The sequence below is a fragment of the Columba livia genome, chromosome 13 (assembly GCF_036013475.1).
Source record: "Columba livia isolate bColLiv1 breed racing homer chromosome 13, bColLiv1.pat.W.v2, whole genome shotgun sequence".
NCBI lineage: Eukaryota > Metazoa > Chordata > Aves > Columbiformes > Columbidae > Columba > Columba livia.
The window spans coordinates 6937995-6950781 of NC_088614.1; the positions used below are offsets into that span (position 1 = coordinate 6937995).

Below are 12787 nucleotides of genomic sequence, written 5' to 3' on the forward strand. Positions count from 1 at the left end.
TGAAGGCATTTGACTGTATGGTAAGAGAAATTTATAACCCTCGTGGCTGCAGAAAACACACTTGAAAAGGTAAACCTAAAGGTTCAACACCTGCTAATTAAAACAGAACTACCTGAACGTATAACTTCAGCATTTCTCAACTTTTCCGATTTAAATGTGCAATACTGCAATTAAAACTCAGTCCAAAGCTGACATATATATTTTTACTCATTGTGACAATGCTTGAAAGATCTCTTAAAATTCTTATTTTCCTTTTGGTATCAGTTTACTTCCACACCCTAGAAAAGAAAATAATCTTTTCAACCTACTGGGTTTACAACCATATTCTCAAATAGGATCCTGATCCTGTGAAATACTTCAGGTTTTTATAGCCCTATGAACAAGACACGGTCGGCTTCAAATAATTTGTCTTACAGGAGCATACGGCCACAAAATTCCAGTTTTGCACTAAGAGCTTTGTACTTTCCTTTGTATTATAAATGAGCCAAGAGTCCTCAGAAATGGAAATTTGCATGTTACTAATCTAACGTAGTCAAGTAGAGTCATCATCACAATTTTTAAACACAATTTTTTTACAAAGCTCTAAAATATTTACTATAGATCTGTTCAAAGAACAATTTGAAATGGAGAACACACAGAAGGAAAACACTGGCATCAAAAAGCCAATTCAAAAGCACTTGAAAGGCCCCACGACTCTTCACTGACATCAAGGACATTACTTCGAGATGGCTCCACAATCCTGATGTTCTGTCCCCAAAAAGGGATGAGAAAAGGAGGAAAATCGCCTGCAAGTATCATCTGCTGCTCCACAACAGTTTCCTTTCCATAGGTGTCAGCAAAAGGAAAGCACATTCTGTACTGTAAATACTGAGACCACATTTCTCAGACTAATCTATTACTAATGCGCACTACAGAGAAATGGGTTTATAAGTGTTTGCAGTGATGTCCAATAAAAATAGTTGTGCTTTAACTCTTTATACAACAGTCAGTACATACAGAAGTACTTGTGCAGTCCTACATAAAATGGTCATGTGCTCTGTGGTTATTTTGAAAAAATGTCCACATTTCATTCAGAAATACATTTTAATGACTTTCACATTCTCTGCTGCTCCGTTTAGAGAAGCGACTGAATCAATGAAGAAAACTCTCACAGAAAAGCAGTCCAGCTAGGAACTTTACTATTACAGAGTAATGCATGGGATATTCCTGGATGTCATTTAATTCAAAGAGGAATCAAAAGCAATGTAAGTTATTTGGGACAAGATATTCCCAGGTGCAGTGACCAAACACCCCAGGAGACCCAGACCGTGCAGGACAAGACCTGGAGACAGATCATGGGGCCAGAGCTGCGGTACAAAACATCCCATAAATTGTTCTGTTGAGGGAAGGCAGGAAAAGATCACCTTCTACTTACTGATCCCAGAAGCTATCATGTAATCGCTGTGATGAGGAATGGCCATGAAATACTGGACAGAGAGACCATCACCTCCACGGAGAAAACACGGGTACAGAGGAAAACATGGAACACAGACAACGAGCTGAACAGGGGAGAATCAGAGATGATGATTTCAGGCTAGAGGGACCTGAGACATCAAGCACAGATTTTCAAAGCCAAATATGCTTCTTTCTTTTTCCTTATTAATAAAATCCCTACTTGGCTGGTGCAGTGATGGAAGGTGTAAAACTGGTACAGACCCATCGCCTGCTGTTCGCACAGATTTTTACTGTAACCGAACACTCAGTCACAGTAACTGCATGTGCAAATCAGGCATGAAAAATTAGCCTTTAACTACAAATTTAGTTGATATAAAAGTTAAATGAATTTCAGATGTGTAAATCTATCCAGTTGGTGCTACAATCTAAACTGTTATTCTATGAACAGGTCTTTAACTACCACATTTCACAACACTTCACTGATGACTGAAGAAAAATCTAATGCTAACAACAGTGGGGTATTTTTTAGAGAGATAAAAAGTTCGCCATAATATCAGAAATACCATTTACCTGGCATAGAGAGATACGTCCCGAAAACATGTGCAAACAATATTAGAAACTGAAGCGTGCTGATTTTCTGTTCTCCGTCCATAAACAATCCCATGCAGCACAGCTCTCGGCTGTCTCACCCCAGCATGTCAAACACCAAAAAAACTTAGAAAGACAGCACTAAAGCGAGATACTGCAAACGAGACACTCAACTCGGGGAAGTCCGTATTGGAAAAGACAGAAATACTTCAGTGAGAAGGGATTTGACTTTTCTGGAACATTTGCTAGTCAAAAGCAGCGTGAAGCGCTGTAATTTGTGAGCAGTGCGGTGTCCATGAGCCACAAAACAACCCCGCTAAAAAAAAATACATTAAAAAAATACATTCAGTGATATAATTCAGCACTTTGGCCAAAAGACAACAGTATTTTGGAAGACAGATGCACTTATACAAGAGTGAAGGATTTCCATCATCTAAGGCTGGCTGTGTTTTTTGCGATCTTTTTCTTTAGGACAAGGGGTGGTTGCCGGTAACATTGAAAACAAAGGATGTGCTTGTTTTTAAACACGAAGGGTCCAAAGTTGGCTTTCTTTGGGAACTGCACTTCCTCAACAAAGCTTTCTAGGAGAACACACCAGAGACTTTAAACAGTTCAGTTATTTAATAAATCGCAAGAGCTGGAGCGATTTCTATAGAGCAGCTACAGATAGAGCAGCAGCCTGGGACACAGAGACCAAGGAATTCAGACACATGGACCGTTCTGCAAAGGGGAAATCGCTTTGCAAGAGAGAAGCCACGTTCACATCTTATCACACAACAGCTGAGGAGGAGGGCAGGTGTGCAGCAGGAAAATTACAGTCAGCTTTCAAAGCCAACAGGTGCAGGACACTGAATTCTGCCTTGCAGATCAGAAACACAGCACATTTTTGCCGAAGTTCCTATAAAACTAAAAAGACAACTGACGCAACAAGTTCTAGAATGTTGCTTGTGCAGCACTAAATAAATCTTTCTGTGGTTCAAAGGGAAAACAAGAAAAGCTTGGAAATGCAGTGAGGATGCTCTGGTACAAATGCAAAAATCACCAGCAATGGTGTCTGAAATGACTATATACTCCCAAACTTCTGGGGCATCTAAGGAACAAAGCAGGGGAAGAAAGGGTTGAAGTTGTTGGTTTTTTTAATAGAGTTAATTAGAAAAAAAAAAAAATAGAAAACCCCATGAAAACAATGATCCTGAGAAAGTAATCCTTCCTTTCTTAAAGGTCAGAAGTCAGTCAGCAGACAAAACAATCCACATAAAACAGTAAATTGTAAAGAAATTTAATTAAGAACAAATTGAGGAGGAAGAGAAGACATTTGCAATATCAAATCCAGACATGAAATATTCCATCTTGATACTGCATTGAAAAGCAGCCTCCTGAAAAACAAACTGCATGTCAAGAGCTTGCAGTTGGATATTGCTGGCTTGTGCTGCTTCCCATCCTCCATGAATACCACATTTCTTTAGCAAATTAAAAGGTAAATCATTATTTTCCCAGACTTGGCAGCTCCCTTGCTGCTGTTTATCCTGAGATTCCCTCTGTTATTGTTACATTTTGAAAGATAAGGGAAAGTGTTACCCCCAGAGGATTTAACAGCCCTATGTATAAAATAAAGACATATTTACATTAAATGTGTAATCCAAACAGATTTAGTTAACTGTTCCTTCCATTTCCAAATTCAACATCATTTTTAAAGGCTGGAGAAAAAGCAGCAGGATGTCATATTCCAAATGCAAATGATTAAAATGATGAACAGAATCTTTGTTTAATTGACAAGAACGTGACGGCCATTATGAAAAACAAGGGCTTCAGATTGTGCCTGCACAGAATCATGAAGAGGGGCGATTATTTGGGGGTTTGGCTCACAAGACGCATTTTTTCACGGAAGGGTCATACATTTGGAGTTCTTTTTATGAAGCGTATGACAACAAAATCTGCTGTACTAAATACTGGAACAGCGGAGGAAAAAATTAAGCACCTCTGAAGTTACTTCTTGCGCCTTCAGGGTTTGATTATTCAAACATAATTATGGTCGTGCATCAACCATATTGAAATAATTTTAAGAAGAGTAATTGTTTACTCTTTTGACAGCCGGAGGGGGGTGATGTGCACAGCTGGGAGGTGGATTCCCCTCCAAACCCAAGGGTTTGGGGTTGGGATGCAGGAGGGGACGGCGACATCGGGAAGGAAAATGCAGCTATCAAGCAATTACTTGTTTTCCATTTTAGTGCCTTTGTTTCACTGTTACATTCACACCTTTGACACAGCTATAAATTTATAGACCACGGTGTGCACATTTTATAATGCAAACTCTATTCGCACAGCCTCAAATACAACTGAGATCCTATTCTGCTACACATGCCTAAAGAAGGATTTACTAAACCTCTGTCAGCAACCAGAATACTTAAACCAGTCAAATATTAAAATCAAACACTATAAATTTTCACAAAATCTGAAGTTTTTCGGGATATTTTCAACTGTCAGCTTTCAAAGAAAAGAAATAGCCTGTTTTCCTAGGTACAGGAGGTCTGGTTAAAGGGGATTTCCGCAAACAAGATTCTACAGAAAACAGGTTCTTTTATTGTACTCTTCAACTAAGTTATAATAGTACATAAACCTCAAAAATCCATGTTAATCAAATCCCTTTCCACTTGGACAACAGGAACTCAACTCTATCCTAGAGATCACAAGGAGTCTTGTCTTAGGTAACTTTATGACAAAATGAATCATTTATAATTTTACAACTGCTTTACAAAAAACACCCAGAATTGGTTTACCTACAGCAAGAACATTACATCTGTCATGACAAGAGAGTGAGGAAATTCATCTCTAGCGCTAAGAACACGATTGAAAAAGCCAGGCACGTTCGAGGAAACGCTCCAGATGTGAAAAACATCAGCGAAGTCAGTGGCCTTCAGTGTGAGCACGTGATGAGACAATTTAGGCAACAAGGACAAACTTTAGGGACACCACAACCTGTTTTTCCTAGCAGTCTATTGCTCACATTGCATCATTCTCCTGCCTTCCAGATGCCATCATGGGTGTTATATAAATACACACATCAGCACATTCAGGAACCAAACTCTAAATATTGTCTTTTCATACCTTTGACAAGATAACTGGAATAAAAGCGAGACTGTGGACACCAGTTTCTGCAGCCAGACCTCACATCGGCCCATCGGTGGCCCCAAAATCCCAGTAACAAGGTTGTATAATTACCCCAAACTGGGACTACTATGAAGTTTCCCACATTCAAGAACAGGTTGAGGCAGCGTTCTGTCACTCATCTGCCTTTTAGAATTCAAATCTCCTTTCTAATACACATGGAGCCAGCACGTTTTTGCTATTTCAAGAAAGTCAATCATTTAAACCAATGTTTTCTCACCTCAGCTCCTAAAACAAAGTTTCAATTAAGTATCTATCTGATAGAGAAACTTTCTGGGATGAAAAGGGTGCATTTTGCTGAACCTGCATCAAAGAAAGCCAGAAAAAGTGTTAAACTACAATCAGCAACTCCTTATAAACTGCTAATTAACAGTTCAGACAATCTGCTGATTACAATTCTAGGCAAACAGAACAGTAGACCATTTGGAAGAACAGGTAATAAAGTTTTCCTCAATAATATCACATTATCATGTTAAGGCAACATTTCAGAAATGAACTTATTTTAAATAACTACCAAACAGCATACGAAATGGTCGCACATTCAGGTTTGTGTCTCAAATAACAAACTACAGTGAAAGGGAATTTTTCACTTCTTCAATCGTTACAACTGGGTCAATGTGAAGCTGCAGGTCTGGATGCAGACAGACAGCTGGAAACTACCTCATGCACAACAGATCAAAGGCCTAATGCAACAGACCTTTCACCTGTCGTAAGGGATTCCTATACATCTTTCTGCTTCAGGTAAAATACCTGGTCTCCAACAGCCAGATAGTCTGTTGGCAGGTTGGTTTGGTTTTTAATTGATGAGAAAGCAGCAGAACCCAAAAGGCGTGAGGCTTCTCTTTCTCTGTTCTTGCTCTTTGTCAAACACAGATAGAATGTCTTGTATTTTAAAAGATTTAAAGCACTTTGACACCAAACATTGCCCAAGAAAAGGCAGCACCTTCTTGATGCTTATATGCAGATCTGGAGCAGATTTCTTTCTGGTAGTGTTCCTCAGAAGAAATAATAAATAACTCTAAGTTGTCAGAATATTTAATATCTAATTTTATTAAAAGTTACTTTGTCAGAATATTTCATTTAAATTTATTAATACTTAGAATACTTGCCTTAATATTTATTTTCTAACAAACCACAGAACCAAAGGAAAAATAAAATTAATTACTTTAAATATCGGTGTTCTACAAATTAAAACGACCCCTAAAATTCTACTGGACCCTATAAGAAGTTTCAAAACCAGAAATAAAATTAATTAGCATCTACAACCTCTAAATTCCACCAATGTATCGTGTCCTTTTCTAAAAGAGCAGAGCTGCTCCATTCAGACACACCTTAGCACCTTTCTGGAAATCTATTTGTATTGATTTTGGCTTCCAAGAGCCAGCCACACGCAATCAAATGATGCCATCTAGCGGAGTGTCCAATTCACCGTTCTGGCAAGAAATTTCAGCATTTTCATCCCCGCGTGTGTTCATTTGCTCCGAGTCCCGAGTCCCTCGCAGCTGGCGCCAAGTGCTAGAAAAGGTCAGAACAGCAGCCCCACAGATATACTGTGAAACGGCACAAAATCATTCCAGACCAAATCGGAGGGTTTGTAATCTGAAAACAGAAGAGTCTTCATGCCATCTACTACAGACTTGCCCCAGCTCATATATTACATGAGAGGTGCTCCACTGTGATGATACTGGACAAATCACATACATTTGCTTGCATTTTTTTCCCCGATTTTCAAAAGAAAACACATTGCTTGCCCTAAAAACCACCTTGCAAAAATCCAAAATGATGCAGCAAATAAAACAAGATACCTTGAAAAAAGATCTATGTTCCATTTCCTCCCAAAAATACATATATGAATATAACATTTAGGTTTCAGCATGAAAGAAAAATCGCATGCTTCATATAACTGTAAGGCTAAAAATTGCCATGGCAGCATTCCATACATTGCACGAGCATTTTAATCCCTAATGGCTTTTCATGAAGATTCGGACCTAAAGATTCCAAGACTTGTTCGACTTAACCAGCCACTAACAATCTCCTTCCAAACAAAATACCTGATGTGCTCATGATAACGATTTACCTTCTTTTTGCATAATAAAAACGCACTTGTGGGATTCCATACTTTGGAGTCGTCTGTTAAATTTCCCTCTTAGTTTTGCACATTCAGAGCATTCACTTACAATCAGAGTGAGCGAGCAAAGATCTTGCTATTAATATTTCTTTTGCTCACTGGGAGAAACAATCCCACAGGGTTTATCAGACGTCACTCTGTTTTGGAATGGAACATATCGAAGTATATGATGTGTTTACTGCCAAAGGATCAACTTACTGCTTGAAATCAAAGGCTGGTGCTCAAAACAAATGGAATCACCCCAACTGAATCAATAACGTTCGGTCAAAATAAATGCTGCTGATTTTAGGGAGCCACTGCCAATAACCACACGCCGGGTCATTTTTGACAGCTATGATTTTACAGAGAAGTTGATCAAACAGCTGTTTTGTCTTTTACACAGCGGCAGAATGTGATCTGACAGGATCGGGAGCAGAACCGATGGAAAAAGGAGGGTTTTTGCTGACCCCCCCTTCCCGAGCCGTCCCCTTACATAAGCCCTCGCCACGGGGCCTCGGGAGCCCATCTGGATGGCAAACGCTGCCACACGTGCCGCCAAGAAAAACTGCCTTTTGAATCAACAACCAAAATTTCTCCCCTTCCGAAGGCGCTTGTGGCTTTGGAAAGGGTTGGCACAACAGAAACCCGAACGCTGCGGGAATTTATTTACGTTTGACTTGCAGTCGGCTTGAGGCATCTCCTCACCTCGCTTTTTAACCCTTGTGGAACGGAGAAAAGCAAGTGCAAAGCCAGCAAAGGAGAAGCTAGGCAACCTTCTGGAATTCCAGTTATGAAATTTCATGAAATCACAGCTCTTCTTGCATGCAGTAATACGTTTTCCAGATGAATGTACGTTATTTTTGCACTGATCGATCTGTATTTGGTGGCTGAGCTCCTTTTCCTCTCAAAATGTCAGGGATCAAATACTTTCCTAGAATCTTCATGTCTTCTAAAATCACACCGTAAAAGTTCAATTTTGTCATTTACAGGCCTTTGACAGTAAAGCAAATATTTGTCTAGAATCCATCAGAACTTCCTTAGGATATTTTCTTTACGCAGGGACCGAGTGTGAGTGATGCTGGGTAACCAACAGCCTCTGCTGCAGATGGGGAGAGCAAATCAAACTCTGCATCCTTCCGAACAAAGTCCTAAAGGGACCTCACTGCTGCATGCTGGAGTAACTTACCCTGCAGACAGTCGTAACACTGGAGAAGTTCCATCAACAGAGGAATCAGCCCCAAGAAAATGGTGATTAACACAACGGTGACGCAAAGAGTCATTTGTGACTTCATAGCTCGGATGGATCTGCAGTATTGATAAAGATGATTTTTGGACATCACACTCAACACATTGATTATAAAAGGTCGAATACTTCTTGCTGACATCAGGTTTGGGCTTGTTAATACATGAATCTGTAACAATTTCTAAAATCCATACAAGAGTCCCCTGATTTTCATTAGAATAAAACTCAGCACTTTTTCAACTAAATTATCCTATTTGCAGCGGTAACTTTCCCCACGAGCACATCTTACAGATTACACAACTTGCCCCTTTTTTCATTACACGCTCCTGAATCACACATTTAAAGTCACTGAGAAAACTGCTTTCATGCTCACGGACTTATCTGAATGTTGCCTCTTAAGAAGTGAGGACCAGTGCACTTCAGCACGTCCTTTAAATAAGTCTGGCCAAAGTGGAAAACTATTGACAGGATGGAAGAATCGGCTGGAAAGAAACAGTCCAAGTGACCTAATGCATCAGTTTTCTTCTTTCTGCAGAGCCTAAGAGCCCAGAAGTGCTTGACAGCACATCAGGCACAATCAAGGTCTGCGCAATCACGGCTGCGACTGACAGGCTGAGCAGCTGCTTACCTTCGGAACAGAAAATTAAATTCAACGCTTGTATAACGCAAGAACAACAAGACAAGGGTGAGAAGGAGAGAGGAAACACGCTGCCAACAATTTATTTTATTCCCCCAAATTGCTGCTTTTATTTCAGTTTTATTAAAGAGCAACTGGCCAGGAAAGTAACTGAAGTAAACAGAAGTGCCCGGGAAAGAAGGAAACAACAGCCAGCATTAAATTACAGGCCTTACATAAAGTCAGTAAGCAAGTGCCAGCATTGATGCCATTTATGAGAACTGCGGTGCTGAGATAAACTCAATGGGTTCTCATATTATCTTCTCGCCTCCCCTCAAAAGAGGTTATCACTTCCCTCCATGTGGCAGCGTTTAATTGATTCACAAAGCAGCAGCTCTTTGGAACTGAAGGCAGCTCAGAGGAACACAACGGTTGGAAAAAGCAGCACTGCTGCAACACAAGGCCCTTCCCAGGGGTGCCATACCAAAAAATATTAATGCTTTCTTCCTCTTCTTTCTATTTAAAGATGTGCTGAACGCTCAAACTTTGCTTCATACGAGATAGTCCAACACCTCTGCAAATTCTGCCCAAGTTGTGCCCCCACCAACAGTTCCCACTCTCACGGAATTCAGAATGAACCACACACAGCTATTTTGAATTTCTCAGATGGAGATGGTCCACGTGGTAAGATGCAGAGCAGAGGTTTGGACCAGCAGACAGCTCAGGAGAACCTGCTCCACCTCCTTCTGCCACGGGCACCATGCTGCAGAATTGGGCAAACTCTCGTCTGCTTAGACTCAACCCAACTGCAAAAGGAAGCTTGTCCTGCCTCTGTGCCCTGGTCTGGCAGTTGAGAACGCACTATGGCATCTGATAGCACCGCGGTCCTCACAGGAGCCTGAAGCAAATCTTTATTTCCAAAGAGCTACAGTCCTCGGTATTTATTACTACGAGAAGAAAATGTCAGTAAAAAGCATTTCCAGGGAGCACAAGATTAGCTCATCCATGCAGATACAAACCACACCGCTACTTTTCAGACTACTATAGCTTGGAAGATTACTTAATGTCCTATATAATAAAGAAACAGATGCATGGGTTAAGCAGAAAACATCAGAGATCCTCAACAAATTCCTAGCCTGAGCGCTGCCACTTACCCATTTCTCTTCCCCAAACCTCCGCAGTATCTAAATCACGGCTGATTCTCGGGTCAGCCGCTCTGCCAGGGGGATGGATTGAATCGACAATTAACAATGTGGTCACAACAATCCAAGTGACAAAAATTCACCAGTTTCTAGTGCTGATGAAATATTAAAGAGATGGAACAAAAGGCCAATTTGAAAAAGTTTGAATTTTTCTTGCACTTCTCCAACAGTCTCCTGATAGAACCCAAGGTCACATCTACAACTGCTGACGACCAAGACGTGTAATGATGTCCTTTGCACACATGTGTAACAGTGTTGTAAACCACTGGATACACACTGTACACTCTTACAATTAGTGACTAGCACAATATTCAGAAATGAGACACATGAAGCTCAGCATTATAAACAGGAAATAAAAAGAAGTCAAGAGAGTGCAAAAAAAAGTATACAGAGATGAGGAAGGGAAAAAGGAGATAAAAGGAAAAATGGGTAGTTTATCAAAATGGAGCAATAAAAAAGGCTTTTTAAAGTGGAAGAATGAAAAAAATACTGAATATATTCTGTATTTATAGTGTACACTTTCAGTAACTAATGTTTATTTATATTAAACTTTCTATATAATAGCATCAGTCTGCAGTATCTCATAAAACAGATCCAGTGGTGGGAAACATCAGAGGTAGGGGTTTGTGTATGAGAAGCAACTTCCTACCCTTCCTCCGGTATTTAAAAGCAGGATAATGCTTAAGAAAGACAGAACAGAAAAGTGGTACATCTGCTGCTTATCCTGCACAGCTCTTAAGATCAAAATCTTCATTAAAAGCAAATGAGAAGCCACAACAGTAGCGACTTGCTGCGATCTGCAGATTTCTGTATGACACAAGTTACAAGCTGCTTAAACCGGCCCAACCTGCATCATGTTTGGGTTATGTGCATCCATACATATATATATATATACACACACACACACAGACCAATCTGACATACATTACACAACCAAGCAGGAGTCAAACGTGGTTCCTATTAAAGAAACGTGGGTGGTCTGCATCCCTAGTACTGTCGTGTCGATGAATTTTGGAAAGCAAATACAGCGTTTAATTCAATTTGAACTGCCTTCTGAAGAGGACACGGTTACATATCATTCTCCTATCAAAGTGCATTAATTTCTCTTTCAACTAGCACAGTCGAACGATACTTTGCTGGAAGTGATATTACAACACAATAGAAACTCCAAGCTTTGATTACCGATTTCTTTCTATTCTACGTTTCTAAATGCATCTAAAAAGTAACGTGCCACTTGAAACAGAACATCATTTCCCATATAGTTAAAAATCTGGCTTTATCGTAAGGTATTCTCAGATAACACTTTTTTCTTATGTTATGTAAATGACAAGGGTGTATTCTGGATGGAATAAACGTTCACCCATGAATCCGTGTGAGAGTTATTTCAACATGCGTATACAGTTCCCTGAGCAACAATCAAGTGTACGGAGCCAAAAGAGGATTTCTGGTGCCCAATAAACCACCAAAGGGCACAGGTTCCCCTTAATGCAATTCGTGTACTTGCATCTCCTTCCTCTACCCACCCACTTGTTCTGCATTTAATTTGTAGGTACTGGATCTTCTATTCTCTTGTTATAATGGAACAAAATTGACAAATATGTTAAAAATGACTGGTGATAATCTGCAAATAATCTGCAGATGCAAGAGGCTTTCACAGAAATGAAACACTAACAAAGTTACACAAGCAGGAAATAACGAACATTATTTTGTTTTCACTTCATTACCCAGATTATTTTGAAGAGTAAGATCTATAGATAGATTTTCTTTTATGAACTTCAGAAATCCCCCCTCAGTTTTTCCAAGGTGAAATGTGAAATCCTCCTTAGAGTTACAAAGTTTCTTACAAATGCAAAATTCTGAATTTGGGAATCTGGTTTTTCAACCTCATTTGTGGAGATCGCCATAAAATCTCAAAAGAGCTAAACCTGTATTTTCTGTTACACAAAGAAAATTACAACTGTGGATGTTCTTATATCACATTTCACCAGAAAACGTCTGCATTTTTAGTAGGGTTGAAGTAATGAACTACTTAATGACATACAGTGTGTGTTTAAGTCATTTTGGTTTCTTGCCCAAAAACCGCTGCCACCCCACACACAAATTTATACCACAAGTGAAAACTTACACTTCCAAAGACAAACTTGCATCTCTGCTGCGGTAAACCTTATGCAGCATATCAAGAATTTTTAATAAACATACTTCTCATTTCTGCCTATTATACAAAATATTAAATACAGATTTGGTTGGTTTTCCTTTTCTTCTAGAAAAATAAAGGAATAGCTTGCCACTGACAAACTTTAAGAAACTTGAAAGGAAAAATAAAATCCTATCTATTGGCTTGAGCTTTCTAGCTATGACTGGTAAGTGTGAGGCTGATGACATGAGATTTTTCATTTATATTTAAAATAATTCATCAAATACTACTGCTCATA

The 12787-nt window shown here is 39.5% G+C and overlaps 1 protein-coding gene across 12 annotated transcripts in view; it reads right to left on the reverse strand.

Moving 5' to 3' along the window:
- BANP (BTG3 associated nuclear protein) overlaps positions 1-12787 on the reverse strand; it is a 131621-nt gene that overhangs the window by 74891 nt on the left and 43943 nt on the right. The window lies entirely within an intron of this gene.